Source organism: Leopardus geoffroyi, chromosome C2 (genome assembly GCF_018350155.1).
Source record: "Leopardus geoffroyi isolate Oge1 chromosome C2, O.geoffroyi_Oge1_pat1.0, whole genome shotgun sequence".
Lineage (NCBI taxonomy): Eukaryota > Metazoa > Chordata > Mammalia > Carnivora > Felidae > Leopardus > Leopardus geoffroyi.
In genome coordinates, this window is record NC_059333.1 from 89,886,504 (window position 1) to 89,898,358 (window position 11,855).

General features: G+C 39.5%; 1 long non-coding RNA gene across 2 annotated transcripts; it reads right to left on the minus strand.

The window, feature by feature from the left end:
• Positions 1 to 271: 271 nt before the first annotated feature.
• LOC123611232 lies at positions 272 to 11,543 on the minus strand. 2 transcript variants are annotated; one of them, XR_006718496.1, is made up of 3 exons: positions 11,297 to 11,498; positions 10,560 to 10,904; positions 272 to 588 (listed from the first exon to the last, which is right to left on the minus strand). It is a non-coding gene; the product is annotated as an uncharacterized LOC123611232 (long non-coding RNA). The 2 variants fall into 2 exon arrangements; XR_006718495.1 differs by lacking the exon at positions 272 to 588 and having other exon boundaries at positions 10,239 to 10,904; positions 11,297 to 11,543.
• Positions 11,544 to 11,855: the final 312 nt, after the last annotated feature.

Genomic DNA, 11,855 nt, shown 5'->3' on the forward strand with positions numbered 1-11,855 from the left:
ATAATGCACATGAAAAATGGGACAAGAGGAATATAAATAGAAAATATATATGGTCTTGTAAGACTAACATTGTGCTCCTTTATGAAATAAATATCTCTAGAATATTATAAACAAACAAGTTTTAAAATTTAGAAATGCAGTCTATTATTTTATCTTAGGTTTTATGTCTAAACATTAATGTATTTATATTTGTTTTTGTTTTTATTAATCCACTGAAACAGCCTTCAGCTAATTCCCACAACCTAAATGTAGTCCACAGATGCTATCTTTTTATAAGGAAACACATAAATTTATATTTCGTGATGTAGCTTTATTATTTTCAATGAGAAGAGTTTTATTGTATTAGATTTTTCCATTCCCATGTAACAAAACAGTCTCAAAATCGATAAAATAACAGCCCAAATAACAAATAACATGTAGAAAAGTAGGTCACTCTGCATTAATTCATAGAGAAAATAGGTCTGCTCAAACAGGTCTGAGAGGTGTAATTAGTGTTAGTCACTGCTTTAATGCTGAAGGAGCTTTCGACTGGTACCCGTCCTCCTTTCCTTTCGTCTCTCACTTCTCAGACTCTTGTGTCAGCAAACACTGAAAAAGTGGGTAAAAGACCAGTTTCAGTAGTTCTGAGATGGCAAGCGAAGGTCTGGGTTTAATGTGACCGAGTTTCTGAGACCTACCAAGGACTGGAATTTCCCCAGAGCATTGTGGGGAAGCCAGATTCCTCCCCCAAAACAGCAGAACTTCTGCTTCCCTTTCTTCATGTGAGGACACTTAACTCAAAATATAAAAACAGGAGGGCCATCTGACCACAGCTCCCATGTTTTGTTGCTGACATTTATATATCTATTATATATCAGTGTAACTGGCTTCCATTGTAATACTTCTCCACTAAGCTTGCCTTTGGCCCTGAGAGAATCATCCTGGCCATTTATGTTGTTGTTGGTGCAGTATTTTTATTTGTGGAGAATTATGATGTGTAAATCAGCATTATCTAGGTCAGAGGTTGCAAACTTGTAGTTCCAAGATGTATTTTGTTTAAGTTGCATAGTATTTTCTTGAGTTATTTTTCAACCATGAAAAGTCAGATTTCATGATAAAAATATCCAGATTTCTGGTACAAATCAGAAAGTCTGACAACAATGGGCTCCTATTCCTTCATGGCAACAGACGGCTGGAGTTTTGTAGTGACAGTACTCATTAAATTCATACCTAAGTGTGTGGTTTCTGGTGTCCCTGATTTATAACAGCTTGCCTGTCACTCCTTTCTGTTGCTTGCCTTTTGTTTTTGGGCCAATGATTCTCAAAACTGGCTGCATATTAGAGTCACCTGGGGAAATTTTAGATCTTGTCTATAGCCCTAACAGCTTCTCAGATGATTCTAATGTGTGGCCATATTAGAATAGAATAGAAAGTGGGCACTGATCATTTTCTCGTGAGGTTCCCAGTTCACTCATTGCTTGACCTTGTGATCTCCATTAAGGAAATTGCAAGTTTCTTGGTTCCTTTAAGGAGAATTGATCTAATTTTCTCTTTAAATTTTGTGGTGCTGTAGGGATTCATTGGGGCTGATGAGATTCACAGATTGGTGCTGCTGGTAGGAGATAGATCAAGGATCTTGTCTTTTAAGCAGTTGTGAATTCTGGAGATCACATTCATATCCAAAGATCAATTCTTTGGATTTTCCTCTCTTACAAAGCACACTTTGGAGAGCTGTGGTTTGCTTCCTGACATCCCTTTCTCCCTCCTTCCCCAGTCACCTGCCCAAGGCTGTGCCAGGTGGGGACATTTTGGCTGAGGAAGGAGGGATGCGTCTGTGGAGTATGTCATGAGATCAACTTTTTTAATGCCCATAAAAAGACAGGATGTCAATTTAAAGCCTCCTTTGTCACAAGCGTTTTCAATCTTGCAGTGATTTATGAAATACTGTAAATTGCAATCACACCGGTCCATAACATCCTGGCAGCTACTTCAATAGCAAAACTTTCATTGAAAAATATGATCTATAGGTGGAATTAAAGTTTCAGAAAGGGAATGTTGTTTAATAGGCAGGTGCTATTATCATGCGCTTACTGACAAGGGAAAGTTTTCTCAGTAAGAAATGTTCTTTCCCACCCACACGGCTCCCTGTGCAAAGTATGGTGAAGGTAATTCTGCCTTGCAGTTTTCTGTGCATCTTACGAGCAAGGAAGAGTTCAAGGAGGATATGTCAAAAAGAAAAGGCAAGAGAAGAATGGAAACTTTCATTTGCAGTGAGCCATTCTACATTCTCCTCACTGTTCTCTAGATTTTTGTCTGCAGACAGAGAGTCCCTGAAATCCTGTGGGAGAAGACAGAAAGCTGTGTGGAACAGTCAGGATGGGCCAATTTGCTGTGTAATGGACCGGGATATATAGGGTTAAAAAAATGTGTGTGTGTGTGTGTGTGTGTGTGTGTGTGTGTGTGTGAAGTAGGAAGAGAAAGAAGAGAGGGAGAGAGAAAGGAAAAGACAGCGAGAGAGGAGTAGGGGAGATGGGAAGGGGACAGGAAATAATTTGGGACTGTGTTCCAACTGGTTCTTGTACAAAAACTGTCATATTAAAATACAGTGACTTGTTCAAACCTTGTTGACAGAACCATACTTTTAGATTCTCAGAAGAAACTGAGAAAGACACAGAAGAAACATTTAGGATTCCTAAACTGCTTTTTGGACAAGGATTTGCTATCACCTTAGATTTAGGTATTGCCAGATTCTAGAGAACTTTACCTCAGCAGGGATCGGGTGGTGGGGGTGGGGGGCTAACACCTCAGCTCAAAATTTTAAAATAAGATGTTGCTGCTTGCAGGACTTGCATCAGAGAAAAGAAGGAAAGGGCTCACCAGCCAAGGACCGGGAGGTGCCTCATCCCAATTTTTTAACACGTGGAGGTGATGAAGCAGCAGGTGGGTTCCAGAACCCAGAGGGGGATCTCTCAGGACCAGCTAAGAGGCTCTTTGGTTTCACACAGGATGGAAATAAAATGTAAGCCCGCAGGAAGTGAAAGCAGAGCTTATTGGATATATGTATATCCATCTCTATCTTTATCACTATCGCTATAGCTATATCTATCTATATGGAGAGACAGAGAGAGATACAGATGGAGCGTCCAGGAGACCTGGAAAGGAAAAGAGAGAGTCTTTTCTTTGCTTGGGACCTGGGGTTTTTATTAACGATTGTGGTCTGGTACACGTGTCCTCTTAGGCATCCAGAAACTGGTTACAACAAGGACAGGGTCTAGATGTCCATCATAAGTCACTTACAGCCTGAAGCCAAGGGTCTTGGTGTCGATATGTCCAGTGCCAGTAATCTGGAATAGTCACATGATGACTCTGCCGTGTCATTCCTTAGATATTATCTGTTGTGCTGAAAGACTCCAAAGGTATCATTAACTCTTTGTCCCTTACAAGGAGGGCATACATGAAGGCATGTGTAGGGCAGGGGTGCAGGTCCTAGCAAGAATAAAAGCTGGAAGAGAAGCAAAGGGAAAAAACCCAGCTTTTTCTGTTATGGGGTGCCTTTTTTCTTGTCTCAGTGACAGACATTCTCTTTTATTCAGTGTACACTTCAGGCTTTGCTTCGTGGTCAGTTGGGGAGAAGGGGCTTCATAATACGCACGTAGCTAAAGTAGGCAAAGAGACACTTAACAGGGAAGGGAAGATGAACTTATAAGTCAACTTATAAGTTGACTTCCAAAACCTTTTTGAAAAAGGCTATATTTGAAAGGAGTACTGGTAATATACATTTGAAAAGAGGTCAAATACACTTGTGAAGATACACTGAGGCACATTATTTGTCCTGGAGAACAAAAAAGCTTATGACTTTGAAATTTTGTAATGGGGTCATGATTGCACTAGGGAGTAAAATCTTGAGGACAGTTTTGGCTGGGTGACTTTTTAACAGGGCAAGAAATTTCTAGATTGAGGTGGGGCTGATTTCTTCTCATATCCTATCTTGATCACCTTGTTATTCCTTTCAGATAGGCTGGCCCAGAGTAGGGTGCTCAAAGAACACCTGTTGATAAAAGGTGTTGTTTCCCTTATGGTCAGAAAGAAATTAGACTTAATCAGCATTTTGAAAGCACTTAATTATTTGGTGCAAACCACTGGGGAGATCAGTTTTCTTATCACCTCTGACAATGTTCAACTTCATAGGAGTCCTGTGCTTCCAGAGAAAATAGTGACAGTTAAGAAATCCCACCACACATTTGTGTTTCAGAAACAGGTAACTGTTCTCAAAGAAAAATTGGACCATATCGAGTTAAACAGTCCAGGAAGACTTTATTCAAGACTATTGCAACCAATTTCTGTACATTGATTTTATATCCTGCAACTTTGCTGAATTCATGTATCAGCTCTAGCAGTTTTCTGGTGGAGTCTTTTGGGTTTTCCATGTAGAGTATCATGTCATCTGTGAAGAGTGAAAGTTTGACTTTTTCTTTGCCAGTTTGTATGCCTTTTATTTCTTTTTGTTGTCTGATTGCTGAGGCCAGGACTTCCAGTACTGTGTTGAACAGCAGTGGTGAAAGTGGACATCCCTGTTGAGTTCCTGATCTCAGGGGGAAAGTTCTGTTTTTCCCCATTAAGGATGATATTAGTGGTGGATCTTTCTTATATGGCTTTTATGAGGTTGAGTTATGTTCTTCCTATCCCTACCTTCTTGAGGGTTTTATCAAGAAAGGATACAGTATTTTGTCAAATGCTTTTTCTGTATCTATTGAGAGGATCATATGGTTCTTATCCTTTCTTTTATTATAATGTAGTATATCACATTGATTGATTTGCAAATATTGAACCACCACTGCAGTCCAGGAATAACCCCACTTGATTGTAATGAGTAATTTTTTTAATGTTCTGCTGGATTCGATTTCCTAATATCGTGTTGAGAATTTTTGCATCCATGCTCCTCAGGGATATTGGCCTATAATTCTCCTTTTTAGTACGGTCTTTTGTCTGGTTTTGGACTCAAAGTGATGCTGGCCTCGTAGAATGGGTTTGGAAGTTTTCCTTCCATTTCTATTTTTTGTAACAGTCAGAAGAATAGATAATAACTCTTCTTTAAATGTCTGGTAGATTTCCCCTGGGAAGCCATCTGGCATAGGACTCTTGTTTGTCGGGAGATTTTTGATAACTGAAAATTGGTTGCATTTCTTTTTTTTTTAATTTTTAATGTTTATTTATTTTCAAGAGAGAGCCAGAGTGTAAGTGAGGGAGGGGCAGAGAGAGAGGGAGACACAGAATCCGAAGCAGGCTCCAGGCTCCCAGCTGTCAGCACAGAGCCTGACGTGGGGCTTGAACTCACGAGCCACGAGATCATGACCTAAGCTGAAGTTGGACACTTAACCAACTGACTCACCCAGGTGCCCCTTGGTTGCATTTCTATACACCAATAATAAAGCAGCAGGAAGAGAAATCTAGGAATTGGTCCCATTTACAATTGTACTAAAACTCATAAGATACGTAGGAATAAACCTAACCAAAGAGGTAAAAGATCTATATGCTGAAAACTATAGAAACCTCATGAAAGAAATTGAAGAAGGAACAGAGATATGGAAAAATATTCCATGCTTATGGATTGGAAGAACAAATATTGTTAAAATGTCAATACTACTGAAAGCAATCTATACACTTAATGCAATCTTTATCAAAATAACATCAACATTCTTCACAGAGCTAGAACAAACAATTCTAAAATTTGTATGTAACCAGAAAAGGCTCCAAAATAGCCAAAGTAATGTTGAAAAAGAAAACCAAAGCTGGAGGCTTCACAATTCTGGTCTTCAAGCTGTATTACAAAGCTGTAATCATTAAGACAGTATGATATTGGCACAAAAATAGACTCATAGATAATTGAGCAGAATAGAGAACCTAGAAATGGGCCTACAAATATATGGCCAATTAATATTTGACAAAGCAGAAAAGAGCATCCAATGGTAAAAAAGACGGTCTCTTCAGCAAATGGTGCTGGAAATACTGGACAGTGGCAGGCAGAAGAATGAAACTGGCCCACTTTCTTACACCATACACAAAAATAAACTCAAAATGGGTGAAAGACCTCAATGTAACATAGGAAGCCATCAAAATCCTAGAGGAGAAAACAGGCCAGTACCCTCTTTGACCTTGGCTGCAGCAACTGTTTAACAGACCTGTCTCTGGAGGCAAGGGGAACAAAAGCAAAAATGAATTATTGGGACCTCATCAAGATAAAAAGCTTCTGCACAGCAACAAAACTAAAAGGCAACCAAAGGAGTGGGAGAAGATATTTGCAAGTGACATATCAGATAAAGGGTTAGTACTGAAAATTTATAAAGAACTTACCAAACTCAACACCCAAAAAACAAATAATCCAATGAAAAAATGGGCAGAAGACATGAATAGACACTTTTCTAAAGAATACATCCAGGTCACTAAGAGACACATGAAAAGATGCTCAACATCACCCATCATCAGGGAAATACAAATCAAAACCACAATGAGATACTACCTCACACCTGTCAGAATGGCTAAAATTAACAACTCAGGAAACAATAGATGTTGGTGAGGATGCAGAGAAAAGAGAACTCTTTTTCATTGCTGGTGGGAATGCAAACTGGTGCAGCCACTCTGGAAAACAGCATGGAGGTTCCTCAAAAAATTAAAAATACAATTAACCATATGACCCAACAATTGCATTAGTAGGTATTTATCCAAAGGATACAAAAGTGCTGATTCAAAGGGGCACACGCGCCCTAATGTTTATAGCAGCACTGTTGACAATAGCCAAACTATGGAAAGACCCCAAATGTCCATGAATGGATAAAGAACAATGAAATATTACTCAATGATCAAAAAGAATGAAATCTTGCCATTAGCAACAACGTGGATGGAGCTAGAATATATTATGCTAAGTGAAATAAGTCAGTCAAAGAAAGACAGATACCATATGATTTCACTCATATGTGGAATTTAAGAAGCAAAACAGATGAACATAGGGGAAGGGAAGGAAAAATAAGATAAAAACAGAGAGAGAGACAAACCACAAGAGACTTTTAAATACAGAGAACTGAGGGCTGCGGGAGGGGAGGTGGGGGGGGATGGACTAAATGGGTGATGGGAATGAAGGAGGGCACTTGTTGGGATGAGCACTGGGTGTTGTATGTAAGTGATGAATCACAGGGTTCTACTTCTGACACCAATACTACAGTATGTTAACTAACTTGAATTTAAAGTAAATAAATTATTACTCTTAAAAAAAGACTATTGCAACAGGGGTCAGGAATATTGCAATCAGTGAGAGAGATTGAACTCATCTCTGATACAACAGGGGCAGATGGGAATTATAGCCAATAGGCAGGCGAAAAGGTCAAGTGGATGGGAAACTACTGGGAGGAATTTGGTTAGCTATGGGGTGGGGAGATTCTTGCTAAACTGGTTTGGCAGTATTCTTGTGAAACTGGGTCAGGAGGCCAAGCACGAGACCTAGTTAAGAAGAGTGCTCAGAGAAGTCTAAAGATCGGTTGAGGAAGGAGTCCTTGACACCACAAAGGACCATCTTGTCCTTGTTTTTTCTGAGATATACCCACCCCATCCTTCATCATGACTCCTCGACGACTGGCAGATGACTCTCTTGTTGATCTGCCACAATGAAACCCCAGACTCCTTCCTTTGCTTTTGAGGCATTCCTCATTAATAAATCTCCTTCTGAAGAAAATCATCCCCTTAGCTGGTTGGTTCAGATTGTCTTTCACATTTGGGATACTGCGTCATGGGTTGGAGTAGAACTCTTGCTTTGGAAACCTGTTTACTCCACCCAGGTAGCTCACACTCTTGGAGCTCTTTGTGCTCAATTTCTATTGGCAATGAGGGACTGGTGGTGAGTCAGACTCTTGCCTTTGCAAACGTGAATCCTAAATAATGTCTTTTGCATATAAAATGGTCTTTGAGATTTTCAAAGTGCCCTGGAAAATCACAAAGAATTTGTTCTTTCACGTTCTAAAGGAGAGATGCTAGGAATAATTAGGTTTATTTGATTTGTTACTATGGATGAATTGCATGGGAAGAGAGGTCAAATCAGATGAGATACTTACTTTCTCTAGGTTAAATTTGTGAGGGTAAAATGTTAATAATACAAATAGTTCAGAAATTGTGTGCTGTTGGAGAAGTTCCCAGAGAATTGTCAGTGCCCTTGCTGTCTGTGGTGTTTCTATTTATCAGAGTCCTGGGATGTGTTGCTTGATAATAGATGATGACAACAGAGTGTTATCAATCATAATTTTAATTATTTTTTAATGGTAAATGATGAGGTTTTGGAGTGATGGTGGGGTCCGGAGCTGACGGCCAAGAAAGAATTCTTAAAGACTTCTTTAGTGAATAAAAGTGCTTTTATTAAAGCACAGGGACAAGACCCATGGGCAAGAGGAGCTGCCTTGGGACCTACAGGAGAGACTGATTATATACTTGGGGGTTGGGGGAGGGAAAGTCAAAGGCAAGTTTCCAAAGAGATTCTCCTATGCTAAAGAAGACTCCCAGGATACTGGAGGCCTAGCTATTGTCAAGCTAAGGTTGTTTTTCAGGCTAGCAAAACATTAAGACAGTGAGTTCCTGGAGAAACATATTGCTCTGCCAACCTCAGGTAGTTGTCAATGGGCTGCAGGTTAGAAGGAAATTTAATTTTATCTGCCATTTCCTTCTGCCTCTGTTTTCCACATCAGTAACTTGTTTGCAACTTACACTGTGGGTGATAAGAGTATGTATTCCTCTGATGAGATATAATATTTCATCCTCCCAACACCACTAGATCACTTAAACTATAAGTTTTCATACATATATACGAACTCTGAGTAAAGGTCAAATGACAACTACATATCAAGCACTGTGCTAGGCACTAACGAACAATGGGATGGACAAGTTTATATTCTGTTGGTGAACACAGACAAGACACAAGTGATCAAAGAATAAATGAGAGTTACAGATAATGATTTTTTATGATGAAAACACAGGGTGATGTGATGAAGAATAGGAGGAATGGTCAAGGAAATCATGGAAGACTTCCTTGGGAGGTGGCCGAGGTTGAGACGGGAAGATTATTGTCCAGCCAGCCACACAGACGGCTGGGAGAAGAGCATTTCCATCTTTCTCTGATCTCTGCCAGGCCCACATGCTGTGTTAAACAATGCTTTCCATTTGCTCAGTAAAAATTTTTTTGCTTAATGTGGCAAGGAGGTCACTTTCAAGAATGTATTTACTTTCTCACCCGCTTTGTCTACTGATCAAGAGCTAGTTGTATTTTCGCCACCGAAATTTGTTTATACCGGTTGTGTTATTTCAATTATGCAAACTGATGAAATGTGATTTTGCAAAGAGAGTCACTTTTATGGAAATTAACTTCAATGGTGTGGAAAAACTTTTAAAAATGCAACTTGCTAAGTTTTGCTATCAAGTCAGGTGGAGGCAAGACAGCCATCAGAGTTGGAGAAAAATTATAAAAATATGGAAGTATTTTGGACTTAGATTGCTTCACAACAGTCTTTATGTTTTCTCACCAATTAAAGAAATTGAAACTGAAAATACTTGACAGTGTGGTACATAAAGACAGATGATGCAGAGCTATAAAAAGTGGACCCACAACCAAAATGAATTAATCTTGGCTCTTTATCAAATGACTGGTAGAGGAGTGTACGTTTATGTTTTAGGTTAAAACAAAATGTTTATTTCTTATGTTTTACCACTTTAACTTATTTTTTCTTATACTGACCAACCCACTGACCTGATTAGGAAAATAAAAAACCAAAATATTATTTTCCTCATAAGAATGAGATCATGCTAGGGGCACCTGGGTGGCTCAGTCGGTTGAGTGTCCGACTTCAGCTCAGGTCATGATCCTGTGGCTTGTGAGTTCGAGCCCTGCCTTGGGCTCTGTGCTGACAGCTCAGAGCCTGGAGCCTGCTTCAGAATCTGTGTCTTCCTCTCTCTCTGCCCCTCCCCCACTTGACTCTGTCTCTGTCTCTCTCTGTCAAAAATAAATAAACATGTAAAAAGTTTAAAATAAAAAGAATGAGATCGTGCTAGTCGTTTTGTTTTGTAACCTTTTTTTTTCCTATTTAATATACTATTACCAATATATAATTTTAGGTGCTATCAGATTTCATTAGGTGAATGGATCGTAATTTTCTTTTAGCGATTTGTAATGGTCAGATATTTAAGGGATTTGAACCACTTACTACAATGATTGGCCTCATACACACGTATTTGCACAAATATTTAACAATTTTCTTAGAATAGTTTCCTAGGAGGTAAATTTCTGGCTGAAAGCCTGACATATTTTTAAGAACTTTGATGTAGGCGATTACCCTCCAGTAAGGTGGACAGTCACATGTCTTTTTGGAGTGAAATATTTTGAAATTCCCTGAATGTTTCTGAGGCAATTTGCTAATCAAACAGTAGAGTCTGCTGTTTAGGGCATGTGTGTATATATGGACACTGAATTCAGGCTCCTTGAAGGACAGAATGAAGAAAACATAACAGTGAAACATAGAACAATAAAACATAGCAAAGCAGCCAGTACATACCCAGCAAAGTCACCGTCTGGTGAAAAGCCTGCTTTTGTCGGTTAAAGCCTTTCTTTTGAGTGACAAATAACATGTAATAGAATCTGGACGATTTTTGTCATCGTGGTCCTCCCACCCTCTTTTCTGAAGGTACTTATTGGCTACCCGCACCTTTTAATTTAAAGGCTGCCCATCAGAGAATAGGCGCAACCTTGCTTGAAGGAGTAATCTTCTTTGTCAGCACACTTTTTTCCATGATGGCTCTCTTTTCCATGATGTCTGTATACAATTTGTTACTTCTTTTTCTTCAGTCTACTGTGTGGTCACTTTAAATGGCATTTTTTAAAACGTCCCTTAGAGACAACCCTAGAGGAAAATAATTGCATTAGTTACAAACAACCAGACACAGCACAGGCCCCGAATGATACACCAGTCAGATTTCACACCTTTTCCTCACATAGCTGTCCCTGGGTGTCTTTCGAGCTGATAATTAGGTTTCCAGGGTTTTTCTTCCTCATTAATGGCCCTGGTACTGTCAAAACCCCCATTGAGAGTGAGATTTATTTAAGGTAGACATTAAATTCCAACACAGAAGAGCCAGGAATTCCCGCCATATCATCCAGTGATAACGGTATCTCTTGCCACTCTGTGCCCTGTAATGGTTTTAATAAGGGCCTCTTTCTTGTTCCAAATTCAAATAGCAACTTCCAGATTTAAAATTCTCCATGTCAATTATAATTAATTTCTTCTTTACTTACTCTGTAGCTTTGGAAATAAGTGCTGGCTCATCTTCTGGAGCAGATCTCTTAAGCATCATGGAGAAGGAAGCATCAAAAGCTCTCTTCTTTCTAGTGTGGGAAAGCTGACCCAGAAATGGAGCTTTGAGAATAATGTGATGTAGGCGGGTAGAGAGGCGGGCATGATGTTCTGTGGAAACACAGAGAAAGAAGTGACCTAATTCCTTCTCAGATAATCAGAGCAGGCTCTACTGAGGAGGTAACTTGGTGACCGGGGCCTTGAAAATGGGTAAGGTATAGCTAGGCAGAGAAGATGGGCAGAAGGGACATTACAGAAGGAGGAGGACAGGGTATATTTGCGGAAATCCAATAGAGAATAAGGGTATTTAAGCAGACAAAGCAGGGCTGTTTGCAAAGTGACCTGAGAGCACCAGGCAGGATTCTGTCTGCAAGCCTTTTGCCCTTACTGCCTCTATCACCTGCTGTTACCTTCATTAAATAGTCATTTAAAAAATGGCAAAGTCTTTCTTGTTTTCAAAAATCTATTAAAAAGAGAACAATGCTGGGAGAAAGGAAGAAT